Source organism: Pleurodeles waltl, chromosome 5 (assembly GCF_031143425.1).
Source record: "Pleurodeles waltl isolate 20211129_DDA chromosome 5, aPleWal1.hap1.20221129, whole genome shotgun sequence".
Classification (NCBI taxonomy): Eukaryota; Metazoa; Chordata; class Amphibia; order Caudata; family Salamandridae; genus Pleurodeles; species Pleurodeles waltl.
Window position 1 is genome coordinate 1,044,948,346 of NC_090444.1, and position 15,464 is coordinate 1,044,963,809.

Here is a 15,464-nt window from a genome sequence, read left to right on the forward strand (position 1 = left end):
TTTGCCCCATTTTAACGCCTGCCCTGACCCAGGCGTTAATTTTTTACGCAAATCGGGCTGTGCATCATTTTCCGGCTCCACCTCCCGGCAGTGCGTAATTTTTGCCTGAAAGCATAAATACGACGCACGGCCGTTTGTCATTTTTTGGACGGGAACGCCTACCTTGCATATGATTAACGCAAGGCGGGTTGCCGCATCCAAAAAATTACGCACACGGCTGAATTTTGTCATCCGCGGGCTTGGGCGTCAAAGTTTAAACATGGGGCAACATTTGCGCTGAATGTGCGTCAAAATTTTTGACGCACATTCGGCGCAGACGGAGTATAAATATGCCCTTTGATTCCTTAGAATGGCCCATTCTACAAGCCACGCTCTGCAAGTTGGGCTTCCCACACAGATCCGCATCCCTGATTATGCTATCGCAGCCAACGGCTCGAACATGAATTAATGGCACAGTGTCTCCTCCCTCCATAGTCACTGGTGGAACACAATATGGATGCTCCCTTCCACCGTTGCTTTTCATTCTAGCAGTGGACCCCCTCATGCTGTCCTTCAGGAGAGACACTTGCAGCAGGGATTGCAATTTAAACCAAGCCCACTTCTAATTTTTCTCTATGTCGATGACATATTGTTATTTGTACGGCAACCCGCCAACAACTTGGTGCCGATCCTCCACAAATTTGTCAGATGCAGAGACCTCTGCGGACTGCACATTAATTAGGAAAATCCAAGCAGTTGCCTCTTACAAATGCAACGTCCCCAGTATGGTATAAGTTCCCACTAGCATACTGTCAAGATAACGTCTGATATCTTGATATTCACATACTCCTTTACAAAGGTCAAGTGATGAGATTGTGCAGCTGTGGACATATTGACAGTCTGCCTTCTTTTCTCCGTGGCAGGATGCATTACCATTATCAAAATGGTAGGTCTACCACACCTTTTGTGTTACTTTCTAAACTCGTCTATCCCGGCTCACTAACTCCTTTTTCTTTTTTGCAACCCTGTGAAGCTTGCTGCTGTGACTTGTATGGGCAGATAGACGATTCTGAACCATAATACTCCCATAAGAGTGTAGTGGGATTGGTTTTCCCCACTATCACATGTATTAGCTAGCCTCACAGTGCCAGTTTGCACCTCAAGGTTGCTACATAAGCATTATTGAAGGGATCCATTATCTAATCTTATCCTTTCGGGTTTTTGGTTCTATTGGTCAGTGTCCTATGTAGACATATGTTTTTAGCATGTCACATGTTAATGTTTTTTAATGATGTAATCATGGAATTCGGCATTGTTTTCTATTGGCATCACTGTCTTCAAAATGTTTAGATGTATTGTTTAATTGTTCGATTATGTGTTTGAAATATGATGATGTGCGAAGTAGTGAATGGAAATTATGTATATTTTATGCACGTTTGTTTTAGAGCCCTGAGGAAGTTCACAGGTAGTGAACGAAATGCGCTGGCTATTCTCTGTTGTATTGAAGAAAATAAAGGCTTTATTGGAACAACGTTGGTAACATCTGCAAACAAAGTAGGGCAGGTTGTGCGTATATAAATCGATTCCCTTTTAATTAAGTCAGAATAAAACGTTGTCTAAGTAGGCAAAAATGGTCACAAAACATAACAAAGTGCATAGTGTTGTGGTTTGAAAACTCATCACAACTACAAGGCCTCAAATTTTCAACCGTATTCAACCCTTGTGGTTCGGCTAGTAACCAGTGTAGAAGGTTGAGTCTAAATCGCAGAAGCGGTAACCGGTAGTGGGGAGATATAACTACTTCTAAATAAAGTTCCATTCTGGGGCTTGATTTTGATACCACATATGGACTCTCTGAGAGTTTACACAGCACTCTAGGTTCTCTCTTTGCCTGGACCCACGAGAGGACATGTTTTTTTACCCAGACCAGATCCTTCCTCATGAATTGTTCCATGGTGGCAAACAATTCCGGGCAACCCAGCTTCTCCATGGTTATTCTAATGTAGTTGAGCCACTGAATACTGTGGTCATTCTTTAAAGATAAACAATCTTCAATAATCAATTGATTTAATTTTCACTCCGGGTTAGTCCAGATTTGAATCCACCTTCAAATGGACCCACTGCCAATGGATCTGAAATGTACCCTGAACCTAGTTCTTCATGCAAAATGATGGAAACTATGGATTTGGGCACTGTTAACAACACCTTCTAAGGAACTTGTTTTCTACCATCTGCAACTATGGCATCTCATTATAAACCCATAAATCACATCCTTACCTAGCTCCGGTAATACACTTGGGGGCATATTTATACCCCATTTGTGCCGAATTTGCAGCATTTTTTCTTTTTTCATGCAAATTCAGCACAATCCTACCTCCAAATGTATACTTTGGCACTGGACCTGTCTAGTGCCAAAGGTTTGGAGTCAAAGTCATTTTTTGTTAGCGGGAAACTACCTTGCATCAATGAGATGCAAGGTAGACGTTCCCGGGCAAAAAATGACGATATGGCCTATGTGTCATATCTATACCCCCGTGCTAAAATCAGGCATAAGGGAAGTGGGCCTTAAATAATGGCGCTAAGCGTGCTTTTTTAATTTATTTTTATTAGCATTTTGTTGGTTTACAGACAGTATCTTGGTTACTGCGTAATCATGTATACATCTTGTTTATGCTTAACAGTGTTAATATCACAGCTTTCTGCTCTTGTTTTGGTGGTTTCACCTCATTGTACATTAAGGTCCTTACCGCTGTGCAGAAGACCGCCAATACACCGCCGCTGCGGCGGTATTCCGCCACAGCTATTATGACACACATCTTTGAATCCGCCGAAATTCAGACACCCACACAACACCGCCACACCAAAGGTCAGTGATAAACTGGCAGAAACCAATCCTCCACCTCCACACCAACAGAAACACGCCCATGCTATTACGACCCACGAATCCACGCAGCGGTCTTTCAACCGCGGTATTCCATTGGCGGTACACACCGCCGCGCTCAAAATACACACACATCTCCAAAACACTGCCACATTGGACAATTACAAATACACACACCTGATACACATACACACACCACTCCCACAAACCCAACACAATGTAAAACACACACCCACATCACCTACAAACCCCTACGACCAAAAAATCACGAATGAAGGCCAGAGAGAGAGCACAGAATAGACAACCCCATCACACAGAGGCACACAACACCATCACCCACACAACATCCACGCACAAAACACCACTACACTCACCACACTCATCACCACATACACCACCCCACACATCACACACACTACCCCATGTCACGCCAAAGACAACCCCGCTTCTCCGAGGAGGAGCTGAGGGTCATTGTGGAGGAAATCGTCCGGGTAGAGCCACAGCTATTTGGCTCACAGGTACAGCATACATCAAAAGCCAGGAAGATGGAGTTATGGTGCAGAATAGTGGACAGGGTGAACGCTGTGGGACAGCACCCAAGAAATAGGGAGGACATCAGGAAGCGGTGGAACGACCTACGGGGGAAGGTGCGTTCAACGGTCTCCAGGCATAACATCGCGGTACAGCGGACTGGCGGCGAACCCCCACCTCCTCCCCCACAACTAACATGGGAGGAGCAAGTCTTGACCATCATGCATCCAGAGGGCCTCGGAGGAGTCGGTGGAGGATGGGACACTGGTAAGTCAAATCTTAACTATCATATCCCCCACCCTACCTGCATGCTATCACACACCCCCACCCTCACACCCTCCCCTATCACTCCAAATCCTCACTAATCTACCCATAACACAAACCACCCATCCCAACACCAAGCCCTGCATGACACAACTAAGCATGGACACCCCTCACTAAAGCATGCCCACTGCACATACCCAGAACACCCCCCCAACCATCATCACACAAACCCACACACAGGAATGCTTGCACTGGGGTACACAAACACCCACCCATTGCACACCGTTACACACACACATGCAATAATCATGCTCTTATGCCCCTGCAGGAACACGAAGGACCGTCACCACACCAGAGGGTCCAGACAACACCACTCCACCCCCAGAAGAGGCCCACAGTGACAAGAGCAGCTCTGCCCTACTGGATCCTGATGACCAGCCCGGACCATCGTGGGCCTCGGGACAGTCGGTTCCCCTTGCACAGGCACAGCCCAACACTGACCTTCCACCCTCTGGTAACACCAGCACAGCACCCACCCAGCGGGCCCATACCTCCGTACCCAGGACAGGTCAATCAGCGGTGTGTCCACCACTACAGGGAACCCAGGAGAACCCACCACCCCCAACAACAACAGGGACCTGGGGGCAGTGGTAGTGGGCACACGGTCCAGGGGACGGAGGCACAGGAACACAGGGGAACTGGGAGGGTTGCTGTGTGACAGGGGGCAGACAGGCCAAGGGAACCCACTCTCCACGAGGCCCTCACCTCCATCATGGGAGCATATCACCACTCCCAGGAGACGATGGCCACGGTCCTGGCCAAGTTGCAGGAGACCCTGCGCCTGCAGGACGAACTGTATGTGGGGTTCAGGGAGGAGCTCAGGACCATCAGCCCCGCCCTGGCCACCATCGTAGGGGTGCTGAAGGACATACAGCAGACCTTGAGGGACACCGTGGCACTCCAAGGGGCCCCTGACACTAGCCAGGACGATGAACTGCCCACCACCTCCGCCGGCGCTAGTGGACAGGACCAACACACCAGCACCCCACCCCCTGCAGACGGACAACCACAACGCAAGCAGGCCCTGAGATCCAGGAACAGGACAGAGCAAGATGGCAAGACCCCCGCCAGGAAATGAGACCACCCTGATTGTCACCCCACTGTCCCACTTTGTTACCCTGTCCATACTTAAACTGCACCAGCTCCACTTCCTATGCCCAGATGGGCAGTGCACCTGTGAGACTAATAGACTGGACTCTGCCATGGACATTCCTCCGCCCTCACCATTTTACAAACCCCTCACATTTCTGAGCACTTCAATAAACATCCTTGAAACACAAAACAATCTGGAGTCAGTCTGTGATTTACTAACTATGTATTATCAATGACAGAGTCATAATGGGTTTACCATTGTAAGGCTAACATACCTATGTCACACATCACAAGCACTTGAAGGATGCAAGCAGTTGACACGTAGGTAACCACACCTGTGAAACCGTAATGGAAGAGTGCAACTCAGTTTCCAAATAGTGATTTAAATCGAGAAACAGGATAGAGGTAGACGTGTGAAAGTTAATGTAATGGTAAAAATGAAAATGTTCTCACATGTGTCTCACTGGAAATATTGCTGTATGACTGACTCCCTGTTGTCGTTGTCTTCTTCCTCAGCATCATCCTCATCACTGTCCACAGGCTCCACAGCTGCTACAACACCGTCATCTGGATCATCCTCCTGCAGAAAAGGCACCTGGCGTCGCAATGCCAAATTATGGAGCATGGAGCAGGCGATGATGATGTCGCACACCTTCTTCGATGAGTAGAATTGGGATCCACCTGTCATATGGAGGCACCTGAACCTGGCCTTCAGGAGGCCGAAGGTGCGTTCGACAACCCTCCTAGTCCACCCATGGGCCTCATTGTACCGTTCCTCTGCCCTGGTGCTGGGATTCCTCACAGGGGTCAATAGCCAGGACAGGTTGGGGTAACCAGAGTCCCCCAATAGCCATACACAGTGCCTCTGGAGTTGACCCATCATATCAGGGATGCTGCTATTCCGCAGGATGTAGGCGTCATGCACTGAGCCAGGGAACATAGCATTTACCTGCGAGATGTACTGGTCTGCAAACAGACCATCTGGACATTCATGGAATGATAACTCTTCCTGTTCCTGTACACCTGTTCACACCTGTGGGGGGGGACCAGAGCTATATAGTCCCATCAATGGCACCGATGACGTTGGGGATGTGTCCAAGGGCATAGAAGTCACCTTTCACTGTAGGCAAATCCTCCACCTGAGGGAAAATGATATATCTCCTTACGTGTTTCAGCAGGGCAGACAACACTCTGGACAACACGTTGGAAAACATAGGCTGGGACATCCCTGATGCCATGGCCACTGTTGTCTGAAAAGACCCACTTGCAAGGAAATGGAGCACTGACAGCACCTGCACGTCAGGGGGGATTCCAGTCGGATGGCGGATTGGTGACATCAGGTCTGGATCCAACTGGGTGTTTAGTTCCTGGATTGTAGCACGGTCAAACCGGTAGGTGACGATGACATGTCTCTCTTCCATTGTCAACAGGTCCACCAGCGGTCGGTACACCGGAGGATTCCGCCATCTTCTCATATGTCCCAGCTGACGGTGCCTACGAAGGACAACAGCGAAGAACCAGTCAGTATTCCTCCAGCTATGTACCCACATTTACACACAAGCCTACACCACTCACAAAACCCTTCCTGTATGTGTGTTGAGTGTAGGCCTAGCTAAGTGTGACGCAGTAGTAAATGAAGCCATGTGGGCCCCTGAAATGGTGGCTGCCTGACCTCTAAACTGGGACAGTTGGATTGTGGGGTAACAGCGCTGGCGTTGCACACCGTCGCGGTAGGCGGTCGTAGACCGCGGCGTAATGCTGCATTGGTTAACATTGGACTCTAAGGGTCCCAGGAGCCAATGAACAGGTGCGCCGCGGACGTCACCGCCATTTTCTATCTGTTCAATCACTAGATACCTGACCTTCGACCGGAGAGGACCTACACTGCAAGTGCTGCTGTGACCTCGGTCTGGAAGCGACGATGGCTGCTGCGTCTGGGGAAAGGGCCCATGCCTTCACTGCACAGGAGTTGGAGAAACTGGTAGACGGGGTCCTCCCCCAGTACACGCTACTCTACGGTCCTCCAGACCAACAGGTTAGTACACAGGGAGCACGTTGTATGGGCTAGGCCTGGGTGGAGAGGGCTGGTTGGAAGAGGGAAGGGTGCAGAGTTCAGGGAACATTAATGCATGTGCCAAATGGCAAGGGTAGGGAAGGGGGAGACTTACATCTATGGTGCAGTTGGTAATGGCTTCTCTTCTTCCCTTGTGCATGTCATGTATGGTCAGCGCCCAACAGAAGAGGGACATTTGGTGTGCCATTGCCAAGGAGGTCCGGACCCTGGGGGCCCACCAGAGACGGGGCACCCACTGCCGTAAGAGATGGGAGGACATTCGCCGCTGCAGCAAGAAGACGGCAGAGGCTCAGCTGGGGATGGCCTCCCAACGTGGGAGGGTTGCCCATCGCACCATGACCCCCCTGATGTTCCGGATCCTGGCGGTGGCCTACCCGGAGTTGGATGGGCGCTTGAGGGCATCACAGCAGACACAAGGGGGTGAGTACAACCTAATTCTGCTGACTTTGTGCGTAGTGGAGGGGTCTGGGTGGGGGTGGTGGGCTGTGGGTGTCCCTAGGCCAGGGTGAGTTAGGTAGGCAAGGCCCCTCCGTAATGTAGGCCATGTGGCACTCTTCCCCACCTCAGCAGAGTGCCAGGTCGAGGTACAGTTGTCCCTGTGGCATACATGTGCGCAGATGTCCACCATTGCCAAGTAGGCCATATCCCAGAAATTGCATGTGCAGAGGGCAGGAGCACGGCGTAATGCAGGGTGCTGCTGCGTCTGTCTTGTCCGCCAACGGTAGCGGTAATCCATGCACTAAAACTCTCTTTCTTCTGTCTCCCCCCCTTTTTCTGCTCTCCATGTCCTTTTGTACATCAGCATCAACAGGCGGAGGTACAGTGGCACCGGATCACGAGGGAGCTGCATCCCACATGGCCATGGAGGGCCACACCACAGACTCTGAATGCACCAGTGGGACGGAGGGCAAGGGGAGCTTCACGTCGGCCACCGGATCACCAAGCAGCGACACAGACTCGTCCGCCGATGGGGGATCCCTTTTGGTGCCCCCCACCTCTACAGGTACAGCCGCCACCTCCCCTACCAGCCCCGCCCTCCCAGCAGCCCCTCAGTGCTCGCCCCGTGCCCGCTCACCCAGGAGGGTGGGCATCACCTTCGCCCCAGGCACCTCAGGCCCTGCCCCAGTCACCCCTGCTGCCCTCAGTGAGGAGGCCATTGACCTCCTCTGGTCACTCACTGTTGGGCAGTCTACCATTGTGAATGCCATCCAGGGTGTAGAACGAGAGTTGCAACACGGTAATGCATTCCTGGAGGGCATTCATTCTGGTCAGGCTGTCCTTCAGCGAACCCTGCAATCTCTGGCCTCAGCACTGATGGCAGCCATTGTCCCTGTCTCTAGCCTCCCCCCTCCAACTTCCTCCACCCAGACCCAATCTCCTGTACGCCAGCCCATCCCAAGCACACCTACAGACCAGCATGCACACAAGTCAACACACCCAAGTAGCTCAAGCAAACATAGGCACCACACACACCACATGCACTCACGCAAGCCTCACCCACGTACAGACACAGCAACATCCACTGCCTCCACTGTGTCCCCCTCCTCCTCTTCTCCCTCCTCCCTCCCAGTCTCGTCTACACACACACCTGCATGCACCACATCTACAGGCACCATGAATCGCACAAGGACACCCAGCACCACAAGCCGCTCACCTGCACCCACCACCTCCACTGCCATTTACACCTCCCCTGTGTCCTCTCCCAGTGTGTCTGTGACACCCCCTCCCAAAGTACACAAACGCCGGCAATCACTCACCCAACATCCATCCACCTCACGACAGCCTCCAGTACCTGCACCTGCACCCAAAACACCTGAAGTGACACCTCCAACAACCACCTCCTCTTCCTCCACTCCCAGACCCCCTCCAACTACCCATCCCAGTGTTCTTCAGAAACTGTCCCTCTGTAAAGTTGACCTTTTTGCCCCCACCCTAGCCCCCTCCAATTCATCAGTTCCGTTGTAGCGCCTCAGCCAAAAAGCCTCCAATACCAGTGGTGCCTGTTCAAGGTTTGTGGAGTGTACCGGCCACCAGGGCAGGCAGTAGGACAAGGAGCCAAGGCACTGGCAGCCCACCCCCTGTAAAGGCTCTAAAATTGGAGATTGGACGACGGGACCGTGTTAAGACGCCTGGTGGGAAAACAACTGACATGGGTTCCAAGGGGATTGGAGAGTCAGCTGTGACTCCACAAAAGGTGGGGAAGGGCCAGAGGAAGTCTGCCCAGCCTGTTGTGAGTGTCACGGCGGAGAAGTACGCCATCATTTCCGGCGGTCGACACACAACCGCCAGCACCGTCGTCACTGGTCCAGAGACCACCGCCAGAGTCACAGCCCAGGAGGGCCCAAGTATCGTCACTGGTCCAGAGACCACCGCCAGAGTCACAGCCCAGGAGGGCCCAAGTATCGTCACTGGTCCAGAGACCACCGCCAGAGTCAGTGCCCTAGAGGGCCCCGGCTGCCACAGCCCCGCTGGGCAATGATGGAACATCATGCCACACAGCAATGCCCAGTGTAGAGAACGTCATGCCACACACCAATGTCCGTAGCAGAACCGCCATGTCAAAGCACCGTTGAACAGGGCAAAGACCGCCATGGCAAAGCACCGCTGAACAGGGCAAAGACCGCCATGGCAAAGCACCGCTGAACAGGGCAAAGACTGCCATGGCAAAGCACCGCTGAACAGGGCAAAGACCGCCATGTCAAAGGGCCGTTGAACAGGGCAAAGACCGCCATGGCAGAGCACCGCTGAACAGGGCAAAGACCGCCATGGCAAAGCACCACTGAACAGGGCAAAGACCGCCATGTCAAAGCACCATTGAACAGGGCAAAGACCGCCATGGCAAAGCACCGCTGAACAGGGCAAAGACCGCCATGGCAAAGCACCGCTGAACAGGGCAAGCACCAGGTAGGAATGAATGGCCCGCCACATCAGGCATCCTTATCCCATGTGCAGCTGGGACAGTGACAGGACAGGAACTTTCACGGGGAGACTCATCCAGTCTGGGCACCAGTCCCCCCCAGTACCACTAGAGACCTGCATCTACTTGAGTGACTGTGGCTTTGCACTCCCCAGAATGGAACAGAGGGCAACCCACCCACTGTAGAGACTTGAGAGACTGTGGCTTTGCACTCCCCAGGATGGCACAGTGGGCACCCCACCCACTTGTGAGACTTGAGAGACTGTGGCTTTGCACTCCCCAGGATGGCACAGTGGGCACCCCACCCACTGTAGAGACTTGAGAGACTGTGGCTTTGCACTCACCAGGATACATCAATGGGCATGGAGCCCCGTCGTGGATCTGGCTTTGCAGTCATCCGGCTGAGGTGCCCCCCCTTCCCTTACCCCTGAGGTGCCTGTAGTATTTCTATCTGATGCCCCGGCAGTGTTCTCTCCGATTGTGGTCGGGTATCCTTTGTGGGCCTCGCCCATGCTTTTTTGGACTGTTGGTGCACGGACATTGTTGTGTACATATCTGCACTACTTCTCGTATTGTATATAATTCTGACTGATTTTCAAATAGATATCTGTATATTTTTGTATGACATGTATATTGCCACATTACAATGTTTGACCGAATTTCTCTTTGTCTTTTCATTCTTCCGGGGGGATTGTGGGTTGTTACTGTGATTTTTGTGAATGCATTGGTGTGTATGTTGTAATATGCGAGGGTGGGGGTGTTTGGTGGGTGTCCCCCTAACTTTTGCCTCCCTCCTCCCCTATGTCGTAGGTGCAGTACTCACTGTTGTCTTCGGCGCCTACGTAGCTGTTGGTCGTAGAGGAGCAGAAACACAAGGGCAGGTAGTATTTGGAATTCCGGCTCCATGGAGTCCTCGTTCCTCATGGGATGTGTTCAGGTGAGCGTTTTCCCATAGCAAAAGCTGTTTCCGCTGTGTTTTTATCCACAGAGAATCCGCCCCGGAAAAGGTGGCGGATTGGCGGGTTGTAATACTGTGGGCGGTACATTGTCTCCCGCCTGTCTGTTGGCGGTGACCACTGCGCTGCTTGTTTGCACCGCCGTGGCGGGTGGTGTGTTAAAGTGGCTGTCTTTGTTGGCGGTTTCCACCAGGGTCATAATTCCCTGTTTTGGTCCGGCGGCCTGTTTGCGGTTTTTCCGCAGCTTTAACACCGTCTGCCAGGGTTGTAATGACCACCTAAGTCTATAATTCAGTCTTATGCTGGAACAGAATGTGTGTGCTAATTCTTCTTGTTCGGGGTGTTCCACCTACTGGGCGTTATATCACTGTGTTATTCTTGGTACTATACAACAGGTTTAACTTGTATCAAACAATAATTAAACTGAACTTTGAACACAATGGCATTGTGTGGGGTGGTAGTTACTTACGCAGGGGTAGGCAGCACTCTGACTTTTCCAATGTATAGGGCGACGGTATTCATTGACTTTGTCTAATTTTCGGTGGATGGGGTGCCTTCCACGTCCAACCTATCTATTACTCAATGCCCAAGGCAACATCCACTATGGTTCCCACCCCCTGTTCAATCCCGGTCTCGTTAATGTCCAATTTAGTTACGTCTTAGTAGGTGTGGTAACATCCCTCCCTTCCTATTGTCTACCTAGGTTTCTGCTTCTGTTGGTGTGTCCATACCTGTCCCCACTCCCATCGCCATATTGTCCCAGCTCGCCACTGCTACTTCCCGTTCTGGTGCAATAGGGTGGCGACGCAGTCCCTTCACCTCCTCGCTCTTCAGAACCTGCAGCTTGGCTCTGGCCCATGTTGTTACATCTTGTCTCCACTTAACCCGAGGGGAACGACCCTGCGCCTTCCAGCCCTTTGCAATCTGTCTCCTGTACAGGACCAGGGCCAGGTCCAGGAAGCGGCCCCCTACCCTCCCCCTCGGCAGGCCAGCCCCAAGGCCCAGTAAACATACATCAGGGGTCGGAGTCAGGTTCATGTAAAAAAATCTCGATAGGTGAGACATCACCTCGACCCACCCCAGCTGGATCTCTGGACAGCTCCATACCATGTGGTTGAAGTCTGCGTCTACATCATTACATCTACGGTACGTCCTGGGAGCTCCCCCATAAATTAATGTTAGCCGGTGTGGGGTGAAGTATGTTCTGTGAAGATAATTGTATTGTATGTATCGCAGCCGTGTGTTGCGAGTGACCATCCGCGGGTAAGCCAGAACTCTGTTCCACTTCGTATCAGTCAGTTCCCTACCGACTATCCTTCCCCATCTCTCTCTCAGAGGCCACAGGGAGTCTAGTGCATCCTCAATTTGGACTCAATATAGTTTAGTGATTAGATGGGTCTCCTCTCCTGATGTCAATAGGAGATGCAACACCCTGTGGGAGACCGGCTCTGCATTGACCGTAACCCAGTGCACTTTCAGTGTATGCACCAGTTTTACGAAACAGAAGGAACTGCCCCCGTGGGACTCCACCATTAACAAGGTCAGTGAAGGATCTCAGCACTCCCTCATGGAACAGGTCTCCAACTGTTTCTATTCCCGCTCTCTCCCATGGCCCGAGGCTCGTGCCCTGCTGGTTATTCCCTCCCGCTTCAATCGCAAGAACCGCTAATGGTAATGCCGGGGAGTATGGTGGGCCAACTCCAACCCTTTTTGCCCATCTCCTCCAACACGCCGTCGCCACTCTTGTCATCAGGCTGTCCGTGTGGGGAGTGAGCTTCCTATTTGTCATTTGCGCGATGATCCGATTTATATCCTCATCTCCGTGGATGGTGCACCTATCTAGCTGACCCTTACCAGTAAACCAACCGGCCACCCACTGCAGCTGGGATGCCAAGTAGTAGGCTTCGAAATCTGGGGCACCTAGGCCCCCCTGGCAGGTTGGCCTGCATAGTATCGAGAGTGAAGTGCGTCTCCGACCATCATCCCATATGAGTTCCCTGAGCAGGGTGTTTAGTTCACAAAACCATGCTGCTGGATTCAGGAGGGGCAAATTAGCAAAGTAATATAGGAGACAATGCTATTCTGGCCATTATCGTTAATTTCAAAGAACGCCAGAACCCAACCGAGGACTTCAGGGAAAGCAGTGCTCTACCCATGTTACCCTCGCGCAGGTCTGTCCTGTCATGAAATACTTGTATGCCCAAGTACTTGAAGGTTCGTGGGGCCCAAATCATATCCCCAGGGCACGTTGTCGGGCGCTCGCAGCACGGCGACATGGGGAACACGCATGTTTTACCACGGTTGAGGCGTAGTCCCGATATAGTCCCATAGTTTTCCAGCTTTCCTAATGCCCAGGGGAGATCCCTCTCCCCGTCCCTAAGGTAAATAAGTATATCATCAGCGTATAGTGAAATGACATGTTCGTGGTGTCCCCATTCCACACCTCTTCCTACACCGTTATGTCGCTTCTGGGACACCAGAGACTCAATGGCCAGAGCGAATAATAGTGGGGATAAGGGGCAACCTTGTCTGGTTCCCCTGTGAATTGGGTAGGTGTCGGACACCGTCCTACCTGTCTTTACTCTTGCCAGTGGTGACGCATATAGTAAGTCCTCCCATTTTACCCAGCTCTCACCCATTCCCATACGAAGCATCACTGCCCTCAAGTAGTCCCATCTAATCGAGTCGAACGCCTTCTCGAAGTCCACTGCGAGCAACACCCCCGATGCGGGCTTCGCATCATTGGGCATATGCAGGACCGCAAGGAGACGCCTCAGGTTCAAGGAGGTGCTACGATTCGGTACGAAACCGTTCTGGTCCTCATGTACAAGAGCAGGTATGTGGTTAAGCAAACGGTTGGCCATGATATTACTGAGTATTTTAAAATCACTATTCAACATTGACAAGGGGCGGAAGTCGGTCACCGAGGGCTGCCTGGATTTTGTCTTAGGGAGCGGGACCACCAGTGCCTTCCTCATGGTGCCCGGCATCATCCCATTTTGAAGCGCTTCCGTATACAACTCTACTAGCTGGGGGGGCCAACTGTTTCTCAATTTTTTTGATAAAAGTCCATAGGGAGGCCATCTGTTCCCGGGGTCTTCCCAGGGGCTAATTGTGCTATAGCTTTGCTGACCTCTGCCAACCTCACTGGGCCCCCCAGTCCATCCCTGTCTTCGGTCGCCAAGCTCGTCAGAGGTATCTGTTGTAGATAATTATCAAACACCTCCGCACTGATTTAGGCCGGCTTCCCATATAGATTAGTGTAATATTCCTTGAATGCGTCATTTATGGGGCCCAGCCTACTTCTACATACCCCTTCCTTATCCAACACATTTGTAATGGGCTCAGCCTCCCCCCCCAGCCTCACTAAACAGGCTTGCATTTTCCCAGACCTACCCTCCTCAGACTGAAAGGAGGCAAAATATGTTTGCGTATTGTGGCATCTGAGTTGTTCTTTGCTCTGGGAATGGTCTCTCCTTGCCTGGTTGTATTCCTCGTTCTCTTGTGCATCCGCCCCCTGTCTCAGTTCCCCCTCATGTATTTTCTTCTCTAGCTTAGTCAGTTCCCTTTCAAGTGTACGTCGTACTCCGGCCGATTGTCCCAGACAGAAACCTCTTGTCACCACTTTGAGGGCTTCCTATTCCATTGATCTAGAGGTGGTGGATCCACTATTGGACTGGATATGGTCAGTCAGGTGCTGTCTCAGGGCGTCTCTATATGCTGGGTCCTCAAGTGCTGCGGGTGCCAGCCTCCAAGTCGGAATGGGGGGGCCTAACCTCTGTCGCCCTCCATGTTAATAGTAGGGGGTTGTGGTCGGACAGTGTACGTCCCAGATATTCTGAGTGGACCATTCCCCGTGCGAGATCTGCTGTGCACACCACCCTGTCAATTCTAGTATGAAGCTGGTGAAGGCCCGAATAGTACGAATAGTCCTTGTCATGTAAGTGTTGTTCCCGCCAGATATCCACCAGCCCCCAAGCGTTCAACCATTCACCAAGCTTCCTGGCTATCTTGCTTGTCACTGCACCCTGTAGCGGCAGAGTGGATCTATCCAAGTCTACGTCTAATATACTGTTGAAATCACCTCCAACCAAGAGCTCCCCTCTCCTCTGGTGGGTGAGGTGGCTCGACAGTTGCGTCATAAAGGGGATCTGGTCTTGATTGGGGGCGTACATGCAGCACAGGACAATCAGTGTGCCGTACAATCTCCCCTCCAGAATCACAAACCTCCCCTCACGGTCTATGTTGGAAGATTCTATCTCAAGGGGGACCCCTGCTCGGACCCAGATCATTGCTCCCCTTGTGTATGCTGAGTACTCTGTTGCGAACACCCACCCCCTCCATCTGCGTCTCAGCCTCTCAGGCTCACCAGCCGCCAGGTGGGTCTCCTGTAGCATTGCCACTTGTATATTCCTCCTCTTAAGTAAGTCAGTATTCTGTGCCATTTGGTCGGTGACCCCATCCCCCTAACTTTCCATGTTAAGAAATTGTATTCTGTCATGTTGGTGTTTCAGATTTATAATAGGTACCCCTTGCTTCCCTTGCTATTGGCTTCCCCCTGCGCACTAGTGGGCCTCTGCTGTAATCCAAACATTCTTCCCCCATTGCCATCTTAACTTGTAAATGCCTATCCCAACTCCCCCTCCCCAGGGCGCCTCTCGAACAGTAGGCTGCCCAAAAATCTGTGCAACAGTGCAGCTTCTACCAACT